Source organism: Tupaia chinensis, unplaced genomic scaffold (genome assembly GCF_000334495.1).
Source record: "Tupaia chinensis unplaced genomic scaffold, TupChi_1.0 Scaffold000159_1, whole genome shotgun sequence".
In the NCBI taxonomy this organism is placed as follows: Eukaryota; Metazoa; Chordata; class Mammalia; order Scandentia; family Tupaiidae; genus Tupaia; species Tupaia belangeri.
Genome location: NW_006159630.1, coordinates 4,894,318 through 4,901,604, shown reverse-complemented (window position 1 = coordinate 4,901,604; position 7,287 = coordinate 4,894,318). Strand labels below are relative to the sequence as shown.

At 57.5% G+C, this 7,287-nt stretch overlaps 1 long non-coding RNA gene across 1 annotated transcript; it reads left to right on the top strand.

The window, feature by feature from the left end:
* Positions 1 to 400: 400 nt before the first annotated feature.
* On the top strand, positions 401 to 4,905 carry LOC106734604 (uncharacterized). Its single transcript, XR_001370167.2, has 3 exons — positions 401 to 625; positions 961 to 2,950; positions 4,691 to 4,905. It is a non-coding gene; the product is annotated as an uncharacterized LOC106734604 (long non-coding RNA).
* Positions 4,906 to 7,287: the final 2,382 nt, after the last annotated feature.

Sequence of the window (7,287 nt, the reverse complement as noted above, 5' to 3'; positions counted from 1 at the left end):
CTAGGAACAGACATGCAGGGCTGGCCGGGTCTGTGAGCCTGCGCTGGGGGAGCAGCTCTGCCACCCCAGTGCAGCTGACAGCGGGGCTGGAAGGCAGGATGTGCCCTGTGACAGCAGAATGAGCCAATGAGCAGGAAGCACTGTGGTCAGAGGGCCCCCGGGGACGAGGGGCGGGGTGGAGCAGGGAGAGGTGGCGGGTCGTGGGGAACCAGTTGTGGGGGCACCGGGTCTGGCACTGGCCTGGCCTCGCCTGTGGTGCCGGGGCAGTCATCTCACCTCCCCAGGCGCTGGGATTTCATATCCAGTATTTCAGAAACCAAAACCTGGAAACCCCCAGTTTTTAAATGTGTATTTCAAAAGATAGATGTTTTTAATCATTTTTATTTTTCATGGTAGAGTGTGTGCGCGTGAGAGAGAGAGCGCTCCACCGGGCCTGGTCAGGCTGTGGCCCCTTCTTCCATCCTCCGGCCTGCCGGACCTTGGGTGCCTGGCGTGTTTCATGCAGAGCAGGCGGCGGACTCGAACTGCGGCCACCGCGTGGGACCCAGCTTCTCCTGGGCAGCGCTTCACCGCTCCACTGCGGAGCTGGCCCACCATCGTCTTATTCAAGGGCATTTTCACACACGTACGTACACACGCACACACGCACGTGGAAGCAAGGGAGCGCAATCTCAGAGTACAGAGACGCCCTGGGAACACCTTCGGCACTACAGGAAACTCTGCAGTGTCCTCGTTTTCCCCCATTGCCTTAGACAGGCTGGCCCTGACGCTGGGCACCCGGAGTGAGCCCTTTCCAGGGCTGGGCGTCTAGGTCTGGCATGGGGGTGTGTGAGCCACAGCGTTTTCTGACCTAGCAAGCTGAAATACAGGGTGTCCAGTTAAATGTGACTGCAGATAAACTAGAATTTTCTTCTAGTGTAAGTATATCCCAAATGTTACGGGGCTATCCTTCTTCCACAGACGGTGTTTATCTGAAGTTCGGAGTTAGCTGGGCCTCCTGCTTTTATCTGGCAGCCCTCATCAAGGGATATTTTAGAGCACCTTGAGGTCTGAGCAGAGCAGGTGAAGGAGACCCGAGGCGATCCGCGTGGGTGCTGACCCTTGACCACGTGTCTGCCGGACTCCGCCTCCCCACGACCCCCAGCCCCTGAGGGTGCGAGCCCACTGCCCGGCACCCCCACCTGCTGCTCTCTGTGTTTATTCATGATTTAACTAGGGGATCGGGGCCGTCCCGGCTCTTGTGGCAAGTGCGGTACCTGGCTTTGCTCTCGGTGGCCGGGCCGCCTGCCCGGGGCCTGCTGCTTTCCAGGCCATCGCAAACCTTTACCGAGCGCAGGTGCACACGGCCCTGCCTCACCCTCCTCCAAGCCGTGCCCGCTCCCCCGCCGTGTCAGAGAGCACTTGTCACTTCACGCTCAGCCTGCTACCGGGCACTTGCTGATTTCATTCCTGGCCTAGGGCTGGCTGGGGCTTGGTGGCTAAGGAGTTCGATCCCCCATGGCCGAAGGACGGTTCAAATCCAGATCCCGTGCTCGAAAAATACATCGGGCCTGCACGTATGCCCCCAATCCAGCAGGATGGAGAGTGGAGAGACGGCATTGTGGCATGGCCGCACCCCTGGGGGTGCTTTCTCCCCTTCCCTCTCCATCTCGTGCGCTCTGTCTGGTGAGCACGTGCCCCTCCTGGTGATGAAAACAGAGTGATTTGCTGGTGTTGCCAACGAGGCTGCTAGAAACACCCTCGTGCAGCCTCTGGGAAGGAGGGTCTGATTATTTCCTCGCGGCAGGGCTCTGGGCAATCGTGTCCCTCCCCACTGGCTCCCCCCTCTACGCGGACAACTCACAGAGTTGATTTCCAGCTGAGCCCGGCCTTTGCACCCCAAGCCACATGCCCCATCACCCACCGCCAGCTCCCCGTGGACAGGTGCACTGAGGCCTCAACAGGACATGCCTGAAACCCAGCCCCTCCCTGTCATGTTCTCACTGCCCGCTGCTCCCGCGAATCCTGGGTCTTCCCCACACCTCGCCTCCCCTCAGCCCCCAGATGCAGCCTGTCCCAGATGCAGGCCACTTGTCTCCGGCATTTCTCTTGAATCTGTTCATGTCTGCCCCGCTCCCCCACCGTGGTCTGGGCCCGCGTTCCCTGGTGCTGGAGCACCAGAGGCTGGGCCCTCCTGTCACCCCACAGACCCTCCAGAGCCGCAGGTTCACATGCACAGTGGCTGCTCGGTCCCAGAACCTTCCCGTAGCTTCCTACTTGCTGGGGTAAAACCCCAAGCCCCGAGGTGTCTGGTGGAGTCCTGGCTCCTCCACTGGCTATCCAGCCCTCCCGCCCCCGGGCTGCCCTCTAGCTCCTGCGGAGACCACAGCCCCTGCGACCACGGGCCCTTTGCATAGGCTGGCCTGTGCCTGCACCCTCTGTCGTCCTGGTTCCTCGTCGCCCTTCCTCCTAGGCTCAGCCCAGTGGCCCTGACTCGGACAGGGGAGGTCCTAGAGCACCCGGTCACGTGCCCTCATCACCGTTGTCACACTGCGTTCTGTGACATGGGCTTATGTATTTGACCAGCACCTGTCTTCCCTACTGAAATATAAGCGCTCTGCTCCCAGGGCTCATGACGGATATATGGAAATAGTCCAGAAATACATGTCGAAGGAGCAAAGAAAAAGTAAAGAACAATTCCTGGGAGAAGGCGCGGATCACGTTAAAGCGCTCGAGATGGGCAGCTATGAAGTGCTCTGTGGGCAGTAGCAGGGCACACTCCCACCCGGCCCGTGACAGTGCCTGCCTGCCACGCCTCACCGGGCACTCGACACCTGCCGGAAGGACCGTCACCCTGAAGCAGGCCGGTGAAGGCTGAGCAGGACTGCAGCCATTTTGGAATGAAGAAAGGCCTCTGATGAGAACCCGACCAAGTGCTGAGTCCTGGGGAGGGCCGTCTGAGGACCGGCCGGTGAGAGACCAGCAGGGGCCTGTGAAGGGGTGGGAGTGTCCCCGGGGGAAGAGGTCGAGTCTGAGTAATCGTGGGAGGAATGAGCTGCACCTGCTTGTATCCTGTCCCTATAAATACGGAGACCACGTTGGGCTTTCTGAGACCGTTGGATGGTGCTTGCCGACTGTCTCCCTGTCTGGCTGCAGAATAAACTCCCTCTCCAGCCTTGGCTCTCGCTCCATTGGCTGTGCGCAGCAGCGGCAGGACTTAGCCAGTAAGGCCCTAACAGGTCCAAGCCCCGGGAGAGCGTGAAAGAGAGGTCATTCTGCAAGACCACAGAGCCACACCAGCGGGGAGCAGCCAAGCTGGGCTGAGGGACAAAGGCGGCCCAGACCGACCTGGCCCACTGCCTCCGGGGCCAGAAGACAGGGCTGACCCCCCTGGCCAGCCCGTCAAAGCCAGGTGTGACCATTCAGCCCCCAAATCCAGGCGGCCGGCTGGGGAAAGGGCTGGAAAGAAGCAGACAGGGGCAGTGGTGCTCAGACGGGTGTGGCCGTGTGCAGAGGTGCACAGGGACCAGCCAATGGCTCTTCCTCTCTTCTCTCCTCCCTGGGCTGGGAAGACTCATAACCGACTGCCAACCGGAACACCTCTTGGGAGCTTCCCCGAGGTAGGCCTCTGCAGAGACGGCGCGGAGGTTCCTGCCTCCCCAAGTCCACGGCCGTGCGGACCCTCCTAACCGGCAGGATATGGGCGTGGAGGGCTGCCAGGTCCACGCCGGACTGGGTGCGCCTCAGCTCCCGTCTCTCTAGCACACCCCTTCCTTGCCGGCTTCGGTGGGGAGTCCTGCGGGCCAGGAGCCCAGTTCCGCTGTGGGGACCAGTCTGTCCGGCCAGGACCACACAGCCGAGAGCTGAGTTCTGGCAGCATCCACGTGGCGTGCAGCTCTCCGCTGTCGCACCGTCAGGTGGAAGCCGCGTCTTGGTGGCCACCTCGACTACAGCAGGCGAGAGACCCTGAGGGGCCCCAGCTAAGCCGCACCGAGTCCCAACCCGTGGAAATGTGTGTCTCCCTGTACTTTTCTTTCCTTTTTAAAATATTTAATTTCATTTGTTATTATCATGATTTTTTTAATTCACCGAGAGAGAAAGGGAAAGTGAGAAAGCAAGCCGCCAGGTCCAGGACACTTGGCAGGCATGCACACTGGTGTTTTTCTTTCTTTTTAAAAGAATTATTTAATTTATTTATTTTAATTTGACTAGAGAGGTGGGGGAGGGGGGAGAGAAAATGAGCAAGCTGCCAGGTCCTGGACTTGAACCGCGGTCGGCCATGTGGGAGTCCAGTGTCCTTAACTACCATGCCACCTGCTGGCCCCTTTCTTTTTTCTTTTAAAGGTTTTTGCCATAGGCGGGTGTGCTCGTCAGAAATACAGAAGGAAAGTGAGAAATCCCCCCCAGCACTAGAGGGGGTGGCCACTGCAGTCCCTTCTCTCCCAGGCTCCTCCTGGGATTTGGGGCACACGCACACGCACCAGGTGTAACTTTCAAGCCGACAGGTCCAGACTCCACCGCGTTCAGCCGTGTGGGAGTCCAGCACCTTAATCACCACGCCACCTGCTGGCCCTGACAGCACCTGTGTTTTCGAACTGCCAAGTCTGGGCTCAAACTGCACAGCCATGTGGGAGCCCCTACCTTAACCACACCACTGCGGGCCCCGGACACATGCTATTTTCAAACTGCACTGTGGTCCTTTGTTCCTCAGGAGAGCAAGGTCACACGCTCCCAGTGCCCTGGCCTCCTCGCGATATGGAGGGCTCAGGGCAGCAGCTCGAGGCTCCAAGCACGCGGGGCCCATGACAAGGCAACTGCACCTCTGCGGCCTGGCTGGTGAAGTCGCTTCGGCCTCCTGTTGGTCAGCATCCAACAAGCCCTTCCGACACAAAGGTTTGGACAGAGGGCCCTCAGCAGAGGAGGTTCAAGGTCACGCTGTGGGAAAGCGTGTGGCCTGCAAGGTCTCTTTTGGGAAAACCCGCTGAGCCAAGGCCACCCCACTCCGCCCGCCCACGGAGTGTGCTGATCGCCCTGCCGAGACTCGGAAGTCCCGCTCGCTGTGGTTTGGGGCTCCCACTGGAGGTCTGGGGTCTGTCATCCGGGGCAGGTTCCTCGGGAGGGACTCTCCAAGTCTGTCCTCTGAGTCACACCGCCAGGTCCGCGTGACAGTGTTTGTCAGTATGGACTGTGTATCGAGGAGGCCCGTCATCTAGGGGGACTGAAGGACTCACTGCCAAGTGACCCCGTAGCTGGCGACGCCGTAGCAACACGTGGCACTCACCTGTCCGGGTGCCGTGTGAACGGCCCGGCCCTGCTGCCAGCCTGAAGCCGAGCTCGCACGATGGCCGCGCCGGCCTCCTGAGGGCTGCACACGGCTGGGCCCGCTACCGCGTTTACTGTGTTACGCTTGTTACCCTTATTGTAGGGAGTTCTCGTTCTGCTTTTGGGAAAAACAACCACATAGAACACGAAGCAGTGCTCCACGGCACGCCAGCAGCGGCCTCGCACGTGTCCACAGCTCCTGACCACGTCATTTTCTCTTCTGCTTCTGGTGCGACAAACGTGGAGGCCAAAGGCACCGTGGAGGCCTGTTAATGTGCGCACGTTTCTTCGTTTGGTTTTGCTTTTGTTGTGGGGTTTTTGTGTTTGTTTTTGTTTTCTTGAGGCAGGGAACTGCCCTCTGCATCCCTAATTTATTTCTTTTTCAATGTGCTATAGGATGTGTGCTTGCCAGAGAGAGGTGTGGGGTTGGCCGCGCTGAGGAATCACCTCAATCAGGGAACCAGCAGTTGGCGTAATGGCTATGTCGCTGGACTCCCACATAGTCGACCGCGGTTCGCGTCCCGGACCCGGTGGCTTAAAACTCATGCCGGGCGTGTGTGCGTGCGTGCCCAAGATCCTGAGAGGAGAATGGAGGAGAAGGGATTATGGCATGACCATCCCCCCGGGGGGGTGATTTCTCGCTTTCTGTCTCTATGTCTCTCTCTGTCTGTCTGGCGAGCGCACGCACCCTACAGTGAAAATCTCTCCAAAAAAAAAAAAGAAATTATCTCCCAGGGAGATGGCCATGCCCCGATCCCTTCTCCTCTATTCTCTCAGCACTTGGGGCACGCACACACACACCCGGCGTGTTTCTCAAGCTGCCGGATCTGGGACTTAAACTGTGCAGTTGACCATGTGGAATCCGCCGCCTTAACCACCATGCCACTGGCTAGCCCACTTTTCTTTTTTGAAATGGATTTATTTACTCAGCCCATGGGAGACAGAGAGGGAGGCAGGGGACAAGGTCCCCCAGGGCCCACACACTGCTCCATCCGCCTCAGCCAGCCCGGGTCATGAACACGCGTGGCCAGTGGTACTGAGAGGCCCTGGACATGAGTCCGGGACTTCCCTGCGGGTCAGCTATGCTGCCACTGCTTTATCACCTGGCCCTCATGTCTCTGTCTTTAACAAACAAAAAGAGGAGAAAAATTTAATGGGGAAAATATTAAGGGTATAAACAGAAAATACTTTTGTACAACTGTCCAACGTGTGTTTTAAGCTGTGTTCTTATAAAGAGTCAAAGAGTAGGGCCCAGCAGATGGCATAATGGTTATTTTGCTGGACTCCCACATTGTGGACCATGGTTCAAGTCCTAGACTGGGTGGCTTACAACTCATGCTGAGCACATGTGCGTACGTGCCCAAAATCCCAGGAGGAGAGGGGATTGCGGTGCGGCCATCCCCCTGGGGGGTGATTTCTCACCTCTATCTCTGTCTCTCTAGCAAGTGCACGTGCCCTATAGCTAAAATCTCTCTTAAAAAATAAATAAAAGGGGCCAGCATTTAGCATAATGGCTATGTTGCTGGACTCCCACGTAGCCAACCGTGGTTCGAGTCCCAGACCCGGTGGCTTAAACTCACGCTGGGTGCATGTGCGTGTGTGCCCAAGATCCCGAGAGGAGAATAGAGGAGAAGGGATTACAGCATGGCCATCCCCCCTGGGGGGTGATTTCTGGCTTTCTGTCTGTCCCTCTCTGTCTGCCTGGCGAGCACACGTGCCCTGTAGCAAAAACCTCTCCCAAAAAAAAATAAAAAATAAAAAATAAAAAATTGGGGACCAGCAGATGGCATAGTGGTTAAAGCACTGGACACTACTCCCACATGGATGACCATGGTTCAAGTCCCAGACTGGTGGCTTTCTCACTTTCCCTCTCTCTCTCTCTGTCTCTCTCTGGTCAAATTAAAAAATAAATGAACAAATTTTTTTAAAAAAAATTCTTTAAAAAAACCCCCACAAAAACAAAAACAAAACATCTTCAGGAAACGG